This window comes from Rattus norvegicus, chromosome 1, assembly GCF_021556685.1.
Source record: "Rattus norvegicus strain SHRSP/BbbUtx chromosome 1, alternate assembly SHRSP_T2T, whole genome shotgun sequence".
In the NCBI taxonomy this organism is placed as follows: Eukaryota; Metazoa; Chordata; class Mammalia; order Rodentia; family Muridae; genus Rattus; species Rattus norvegicus.
In genome coordinates, this window is record NC_141534.1 from 122,300,476 (window position 1) to 122,307,951 (window position 7,476).

At 42.2% G+C, this 7,476-nt stretch overlaps 2 non-coding genes across 2 annotated transcripts; both read right to left on the reverse strand.

Annotated features, from left to right (window-relative positions):
* Positions 1–2,337: 2,337 nt before the first annotated feature.
* LOC148007580 (small nucleolar RNA SNORD116) lies at positions 2,338–2,430 on the reverse strand. The gene has a single exon (XR_015655484.1). It is a non-coding gene; the product is annotated as a small nucleolar RNA SNORD116 (small nucleolar RNA).
* A 2,477-nt stretch (positions 2,431–4,907) lies between these two features.
* Positions 4,908–5,000, reverse strand: LOC148007581 (small nucleolar RNA SNORD116). The gene has a single exon (XR_015655486.1). It is a non-coding gene; the product is annotated as a small nucleolar RNA SNORD116 (small nucleolar RNA).
* Positions 5,001–7,476: the final 2,476 nt, after the last annotated feature.

The window sequence follows — 7,476 nt, forward strand, 5'->3', positions numbered from 1 at the left end:
GGCAGTGAGCCTGAACCAGGTCCCAAAGGATCATGATTCAAGGTTGGGAACTCCTGCGAGCTCCATCAACACCTGAGCACTTTGAGTTCCTTTGGAAAGTCAAGTGTTTCTTACCTTTCACTTCAGGTATCCTCAGGCAAGAGAGCTTCAACTGAGGACTTCAGGGCAGGCGATGTTAGGCTTCTTCCAACTTCACTGATGTTCCATACTCAGTTCCTCTCCAAGACGTGCTTGTCCGGTATGAGACAGGGACTCTGTCCCTGAAAGTAAAGCAAATAGCACATTCCCCCACTTTATTGGATTCCTTGCAAATCATGGAGACTGTGATGCATTGTTGTTAGTTCTTAATTTATCGAACACTTGGGCTCTCTCAGCACTCCTTCCGTCCTCTAGAAATTTGCCCTCACAATCCATATCAGAGATATTTTTCCTCCAAGCAACTGTTTGGGGACATAATTTTCCCAATTCTATCACCGAATTCCTGGAGGTTACCATGCAACAAAGTTCTTAAGATGGGACGAAGTTAATATCTGATAACGAAAACTACAGTAGTATATACATCACTTGAGAACCATCCAAAGAAATTGGCACGAGGTACACAAAAGAATGAGACCAACAACATGGCTTAATGGAAGTTGTCTACAAAAATAAGTAAATCTCAGTTCAGCCGGATATGACAGAGAAAATCAGGCCTTACTCTTCCCATGGAAACCACCAGAATCTTAATAGCTTTGCTCACAATCGGAGAACCCTCCATAATCATAACATACTACACCTATTATTCCTACTCTGCCTTCGATGAGAACCGATTCAAATATCATATAAGATTCTCATCCACATTAGATGAATGGACTTCTTATGTACTCTTTCTCTCTCTCGCTTCTTCACTTTCTCTCTGAAATTGACTTGCAGTGACTCTCCTAGCTTCTCAGTTTCTCACTCACATTCTCTCTATTTGGTTTCCTTATTTCTCTCAATCAAGATATCTGCTTTAATATCACAGTGTCCTCTTTTGCACTTCACCCCCCCTCTCCCACCCCTCTCTCTTTCTGTCTCTCACCGTCTTCCTCTGTCTCACACATGCTTAGCCTCTTCAACAATTGTTCTTTCTCTCTGTCTCTGACCATGCTCATATATCTCCTATTCAGGTTTTGACTGGTACTAAATTCCTGTGAGTGCTATTGCTGCGGTATCTGACATTGATCACCACAGAGAAAGTGTCTGTTCAAACCCTCTCAGGTCACCAAACACAAGCATAACCTGTAGTCCCTGAGATATATGTTATTATCAACAGCATGATCCTAAGCATACAGCTCACTTTCATAATCAAATGGAAACACAATTTCTTGTTGATATTTGCTTGGAGAAAAGAACAATGTCTAAGATATCAGGACTACCATCAGCCCCAAAACACATAGCCAGAATGCCAAGTTAACCTTCAGCAAGGCCACATCAAGACCATAAGGAAAGATAATCCTGCAGACACTCCATGCCTATCTTCTACGGCCATACCAAAATATAAAATTCCTAGAAGGAGTGTGTGTAAGAGACAAACTTGCATGCTCACATTCTTAGATCCTAGAAGAGGAGGAGATGTATGTCCAGACCATTTTGGTACAGTCAATCCATAAGAACTAGTGGCAAACTACCCGGATAGACTGACAAAAAATGTCCCAACAATAAACATAGAAACTAGGATTAAAATGGGTGTTCTCCATACATCCATGAAGGTGGTATGAATCCTGGGACATTTGAAAGCATGCACTTCTAGAATACACCGACAAGAAGGCTACATGCCAACCTTTTAAATTCCAAGGCTCTCTTTCCAACCTAATTGCCATGGCCACAATCAGTCTTTCAAGAAAACAGAGCTTTGTATTCACACAGGAAGAGTCCAATTCCCATAGTTCCTGAGAATTGCTACTGCCTCATTCCACATGTCACCTGTAACCTTCCCGTTATGTATCTCTGTTTTATGAAACAGAAAGGTTATCATTCATGCGAAGGATTCAGACACGGACAGAAACACATTTCCTGACATTCCAGTGTACATTGTTGAACTATGCTGCCCCCGCTAAACTTACATTTGCCTCACAACCTACTATACATTATTGCTGATGGAGTTGGTAGGGCTAACTTCCAAGATACTGACAATGATCTCCTCAACCGGAAAGCATGTTATCATTAGAGCAAAAGGTGAAGCCTTGATTTAGGCCATGATTTCTGGTGATTTATGCAAGCAAAGAACATTCTGAAGGCTCTCTCACTGGATCCAAGTCTCGCAAGGTGAATGGAGGCCATGTGAGTCCCTCAGTGACATTTGTGATCCCAGGTGCTGGACCTCAGTCACGATGACAGTGGCGGTATTGAGTTTTCACTCATTTTGTTCAGCTTTCCAAGGAATGTTTTATTGGAAATCATCATCGATCCAAGCACGCTGGTGTACCCCCTGCCATGACACTTAGTATACTCAAAATAGATCAGGTTTGGTGAGCGAACAGAATTCAAGACATTCACATCCTTTACCACGAACCAATGGGCCTATTCTCCAATCACAGGAGTAGCCACAGGCAGTGAGCCTGAACCAGGTCCCAAAGGATCATGATTCAAGGTTGGGAACTCCTGCGAGCTCCATCAACACCTGAGTACTTTGAGTTCCTTTGGAAAGTCAAGTGTTTCTTACATTTCACTTCAGGTATCCTCAGGCAAGAGAGCTTCAACTGAGGACTTCAGGGCAGGCGATGTTAGGCTTCTTCCAACTTCATCTGATGTTCCATACTCAGTTCCTCTCCAAGCCGTGCTTGTCCGGTATGAGACAAGGACTCTGTCCCTGAAAGTAAAGCAAATAGCACATTCCCCCACTTTATTGGATTCCTTGCAAATCATGGAGACTGTGATGCATTGTTGTTAGTTCTTAATTTATCGAACACTTGGGCTCTCTCAGCACTCCTTCCGTCCTCTAGAAATTTGCCCTCACAATCCATATCAGAGATATTTTTCCTCCAAGGAACTGTTTGGGGACATAATTTTCCCAATTCTATCACCGAATTCCTGGAGGTTACCATGCAACAAAGTTCTTAAGATGGGACGAAGTCAATATCTGATAACGAAAACTACAGTAGTATATACATCACTTGAGAACCATCCAAAGAAATTGGCACGAGGTACACAAAAGAATGAGACCAACAACATGGCTTAATGGAAGTTGTCTACAAAAATAAGTAAATCTCAGTTCAGCCGGATATGACAGAGAAAATCAGGCCTTACTCTTCCCATGGAAACCACCAGAATCTTAATAGCTTTGGCCACAATCGGAGCACCCTCCATAATCATAACATACTACACCTATTATTCCTACTCTGCCTTCGATGAGAACCGATTCAAATATCATATAAGATTCTCATCCACATTAGATGAATGGACTTCTTATGTACTCTTTCTCTCTCTCGCTTCTTCACTTTCTCTCTGAAATTGACTTGCAGTGACTCTCCTAGCTTCTCAGTTTCTCACTCACATTCTCTCTATTTGGTTTCCTTATTTCTCTCAATCAAGATATCTGCTTTAATATCACAGTGTCCTCTTTTGCACTTCACCCCCCCTCTCCCACCCCTCTCTCTTTCTGTCTCTCACCGTCTTCCTCTGTCTCACACATGCTTAGCCTCTTCAACAATTGTTCTTTCTCTCTGTCTCTGACCATGCTCATATATCTCCTATTCAGGTTTTGACTGGTACTAAATTCCTGTGAGTGCTATTGCTGCGGTATCTGACATTGATCACCACAGAGAAAGTGTCTGTTCAAACCCTCTCAGGTCACCAAACACAAGCATAACCTGTAGGCACTGAGATATATGTTATTATCAACAGCATGATCCTAAGCATACAGCTCACTTTCATAATCAAATGGAAACACAATTTCTTGTTGATATTTGCTTGGAGAAAAGAACAATGTCTAAGATATCAGGACTACCATCAGCCCCAAAACACATAGCCAGAATGCCAAGTTAACCTTCAGCAAGGCCACATCAAGACCATAAGGAATGATAATCCCGCAGACACTCCATGCCTATCTTCTACGGCCATACCAAAATATAAAATTCCTAGAAGGAGTGTGTGTAAGAAACAAACTTGCATGCTCACATTCTTAGATCCTAGAAGAGGAGGAGATGTATGTCCAGACCATTTTGGTACAGTCAATCCATAAGAACTAGTGGCAAACTACCCGGATAGACTGACAAAAAATGTCCCAACAATAAACATAGAAACTAGGATTAAAATTGGTGTTCTCCATACATCCATGAGGTGGTATGAATCCTGGGACATTTGAAAGCATGCACTTCTAGAATACACCGACAAGAAGGCTACATGCCAACCTTTTAAATTCCAAGGCTCTCTTTCCAACCTAATTGCCATGGCCACAATCAGTCTTTCAAGAAAACAGAGCTTTGTTTTCACACAGGAAGAGTCCACATTCCCATAGTTCCTGAGAATTGCTACTGCCTCATTCCACATGTCGCATGTAAACTTCCCGTTATGTATCTCTGTTTTATGAAACAGAAGGGTTATCATTCATGCGAAGGATTCAGACACGGACAGAAACACATTTCCTGACATTCCAGTGTACATTGTTGAACTATGCTGCCCCCGCTAAACTTACATTTGCCTCACAACCTACTATACATTATTGCTGATGGAGTTGGTAGGGCTAACTTCCAAGATACTGACAATGATCTCCTCAACCGGAAAGCATGTTATCATTAGAGCAAAAGGTGAAGCCTTGATTTAGGCCATGATTTCTGGTGATTTATGCAAGCAAAGAACATTCTGAAGGCTCTCTCACTGGATCCAAGTCTCGCAAGGTGAATGGAGGCCATGTGAGTCCCTCAGTGACATTTGTGATCCCAGGTGCTGGACCTCAGTCACGATGACAGTGGCGGTATTGAGTTTTCACTCATTTTGTTCAGCTTTCCAAGGAATGTTTTATTGGAAATCATCATCGATCCAAGCACGCTGGTGTACCCCCTGCCATGACACTTAGTATACTCAAAATAGATCAGGTTTGGTGAGCGAACAGAATTCAAGACATTCACATCCTTTACCACGAACCAATGGGCCTATTCTCCAATCACAGGAGTAGCCACAGGCAGTGAGCCTGAACCAGGTCCCAAAGGATCATGATTCAAGGTTGGGAACTCCTGCGAGCTCCATCAACACCTGAGCACTTTGAGTTCCTTTGGAAAGTCAAGTGTTTCTTACCTTTCACTTCAGGTATCCTCAGGCAAGAGAGCTTCAACTGAGGACTTCAGGGCAGGCGATGTTAGGCTTCTTCCAACTTCACTGATGTTCCATACTCAGTTCCTCTCCAAGACGTGCTTGTCCGGTATGAGACAGGGACTCTGTCCCTGAAAGTAAAGCAAATAGCACATTCCCCCACTTTATTGGATTCCTTGCAAATCATGGAGACTGTGATGCATTGTTGTTAGTTCTTAATTTATCGAACACTTGGGCTCTCTCAGCACTCCTTCCGTCCTCTAGAAATTTGCCCTCACAATCCATATCAGAGATATTTTTCCTCCAAGGAACTGTTTGGGGACATAATTTTCCCAATTCTATCACCGAATTCCTGGAGGTTACCATGCAACAAAGTTCTTAAGATGGGACGAAGTTAATATCTGATAACGAAAACTACAGTAGTATATACATCACTTGAGAACCATCCAAAGAAATTGGCACGAGGTACACAAAAGAATGAGACCAACAACATGGCTTAATGGAAGTTGTCTACAAAAATAAGTAAATCTCAGTTCAGCCGGATATGACAGAGAAAATCAGGCCTTACTCTTCCCATGGAAACCACCAGAATCTTAATAGCTTTGCTCACAATCGGAGAACCCTCCATAATCATAACATACTACACCTATTATTCCTACTCTGCCTTCGATGAGAACCGATTCAAATATCATATAAGATTCTCATCCACATTAGATGAATGGACTTCTTATGTACTCTTTCTCTCTCTCGCTTCTTCACTTTCTCTCTGAAATTGACTTGCAGTGACTCTCCTAGCTTCTCAGTTTCTCACTCACATTCTCTCTATTTGGTTTCCTTATTTCTCTCAATCAAGATATCTGCTTTAATATCACAGTGTCCTCTTTTGCACTTCACCCCCCCTCTCCCACCCCTCTCTCTTTCTGTCTCTCACCGTCTTCCTCTGTCTCACACATGCTTAGCCTCTTCAACAATTGTTCTTTCTCTCAGTCTCTGACCATGCTCATATATCTCCTATTCAGGTTTTGACTGGTACTAAATTCCTGTGAGTGCTATTGCTGCGGTATCTGACATTGATCACCACAGAGAAAGTGTCTGTTCAAACCCTCTCAGGTCACCAAACACAAGCATAACCTGTAGTCCCTGAGATATATGTTATTATCAACAGCATGATCCTAAGCATACAGCTCACTTTCATAATCAAATGGAAACACAATTTCTTGTTGATATTTGCTTGGAGAAAAGAACAATGTCTAAGATATCAGGACTACCATCAGCCCCAAAACACATAGCCAGAATGCCAAGTTAACCTTCAGCAAGGCCACATCAAGACCATAAGGAAAGATAATCCTGCAGACACTCCATGCCTATCTTCTACGGCCATACCAAAATATAAAATTCCTAGAAGGAGTGTGTGTAAGAGACAAACTTGCATGCTCACATTCTTAGATCCTAGAAGAGGAGGAGATGTATGTCCAGACCATTTTGGTACAGTCAATCCATAAGAACTAGTGGCAAACTACCCGGATAGACTGACAAAAAATGTCCCAACAATAAACATAGAAACTAGGATTAAAATGGGTGTTCTCCATACATCCATGAAGGTGGTATGAATCCTGGGACATTTGAAAGCATGCACTTCTAGAATACACCGACAAGAAGGCTACATGCCAACCTTTTAAATTCCAAGGCTCTCTTTCCAACCTAATTGCCATGGCCACAATCAGTCTTTCAAGAAAACAGAGCTTTGTATTCACACAGGAAGAGTCCAATTCCCATAGTTCCTGAGAATTGCTACTGCCTCATTCCACATGTCACCTGTAACCTTCCCGTTATGTATCTCTGTTTTATGAAACAGAAAGGTTATCATTCATGCGAAGGATTCAGACACGGACAGAAACACATTTCCTGACATTCCAGTGTACATTGTTGAACTATGCTGCCCCCGCTAAACTTACATTTGCCTCACAACCTACTATACATTATTGCTGATGGAGTTGGTAGGGCTAACTTCCAAGATACTGACAATGATCTCCTCAACCGGAAAGCATGTTATCATTAGAGCAAAAGGTGAAGCCTTGATTTAGGCCATGATTTCTGGTGATTTAGGCAAGCAAAGAACATTCTGAAGGCTCTCTCACTGGATCCAAGTCTCGCAAGGTGAATGGAGGCCATGTGAGTCCCTCAGTGACATTTGTGATCCCAGGTGCT